The following is a 2,190-nucleotide window of genomic DNA, read 5'->3' as shown; positions in this document are numbered from 1 at the left end:
CTGTTTAATTGAACCTTTAATAATTTTGCAAAGGGTATGTGTGTATTTTAATATAGCCTGATCTGAATTTATATGTTCTCAGCTTTAGTATTTAACATTTTGTAACAAATAAACCTTTTTTAAAACAAGTTTAACGAAGTGTTCTGTAGTTATTTTACCTCAGATGATGAAATACTAAAATGATTTTGGAAATACTGCCTTGCCTTTCTCAAGCATAATTATGTCTCACAGATAATTTCCATTCTGTAAAATATTTAGTGTTGCTGAGATGACTTGTGTGTGATGAGATAAAGAAATTTATGTTACCTTTAATGTCTGGTACCAGAATTTCTCTTTGCAAGATAACTGCCTTTATTTAGAAAAATGCTTCAGTTAATTATTTGTCATAGAAGTGAGCCCCTGCAGGCTTGAGTGTTGGGGGAGGGGAGCAAGATCTGAGAGGTGGAGAAGCTGCTCCACATAATAGAGGGATGAGAATTTGAGACTTCCCAGGGCTAAAGGAGCCAGGTAGGAGGGGGGGAGAGGCCAGGCACCCATAACACACAGATGGATCATGCCTTGTATGTTGCTGCCCCTCCCCAGAAGCTTCCCAAGTTGTCTGTAAAGTCTATTAAACTCATAAAGGGCTCCACAGTTCCTTTGGAATTATTTTCCTAACACAGATCTGATCTGGACACACACCTCCCTAGAAGACCCCTGTTGCCCATGAAAGAACCTCCACAGCCCTCGTTGCCAGCAAGGCCTTTCACAACCTAGCCCAGCCTTTTCTGCCTGGGCACTGCTCCCCCAGACAGGAAGGAAGCCCCTGTCCTGACACCCTGGACCATGCATTCAGATTGTCTGTGAACCGGCATGCCTTATAGTCTTCCTGTGGCTTGGGTTGTGTTGCCATTCCCTGTCTACTTGGCAAACTTGCCTGTCCTGTGAAGCCCAGCTTAAACATCATTCGTTGTTAACATTAAACTATATCAGTGAGGAAGACAACTAAGGTTTTGAGAATGTAGCCTGCCTCACGACAGGGAAATCATTTGCAGGCAGTTAAAAGAACATTTGCATACCGTCAAACACTGACACTGGGAGCATTTTCCCCTTCCTTACGCCCAACAAGAACTCTTCTGTCCCCTCATCCCATCTTACTGCTCAGATTCCTGTGGAGCCCCCCAGGCAGAGGGGTCTCAAGGATCATTTTGTTCATGTTCTGAATTCCCTCAGTGGTTCATCACTTGTCACTTTTCCATTCTTTGTGTTCATCACCTCCCCTCAGCTGCCACCCTGATCACCCAGGCCACATGCCAGCTGACCTCTCCATGACTTGACATAGGGCAGACATGGCTTCAGGAGTGAGCATGCTTTTCCTTTGCATTTGCAAGCTTGAGATGATTGTTCTAGCGGAGGCATCTGGCCTTTCCACTGCCATTTAGTACATAGACAGTTATGCCAGGCCCTGTGCTTGGTGGAGTGTTGGGAAGGGGTCACAAAGGTAGAGACATGGTCCCTGCTCTCAAGTGATAGCCTCATAGAGAACACCAATACACAGATACCTAGAAATGTTGTAAGTGCCGTAACAGGTATGAATAAAGAGCTACGGAAATGTAATGCCTTCTGACGCTCCCGCCGCGGGTTCGGAATCCTATATAGGGATGGCCGGTGTGCTCACTGGCTGAACGCGGTGTGGCCGGTCTCAAAAAGGACAACAAAAAAGAGAAGAGGCAGGAAGCGAAGGGTCAAGGACCCAGCACTCAGTATAAGCCCGGAGAAATCCTGAGCATGAGAGATTGGAAGGTCAACAAAAATGTGAGCGGAGGACTGCAGGAGGCTTAGCCTACGAATATCCCAGTTCAGCCCACAGCCACCCCCCAAAAGAGAGAAAACGTCTTGGGAGGTTTCACGTGACTGCCCCACTGGCCCAGGCCTCAGAGAAAAGTCTAGTCTTTTGGTCAAATGCTTGTGAATTAAACCAGAAAAATGGGGGTGGGGTAAAGGGGTAGAAAAACTATCAACGAGACATGACAGGGACTTGGGTCCAGAGGTCAAAGGTCAAACTGAAGGTATTGGATTGGTTTTCTAAATTTACAGCGACTTGCCCCAAGGAACAGGTTGTCTTGGAGGTAATAAGGACACTTTGGTCTTGTTAAGGGACGCCCCAACCCCTACTGATCTTAACATATGCATTCTGCTTCTGTACAAATC

This window comes from Galeopterus variegatus, unplaced genomic scaffold (genome assembly GCF_000696425.1).
Source record: "Galeopterus variegatus unplaced genomic scaffold, G_variegatus-3.0.2 Scaffold2897, whole genome shotgun sequence".
Lineage (NCBI taxonomy): Eukaryota > Metazoa > Chordata > Mammalia > Dermoptera > Cynocephalidae > Galeopterus > Galeopterus variegatus.
This window is presented reverse-complemented; position numbering follows the sequence as displayed.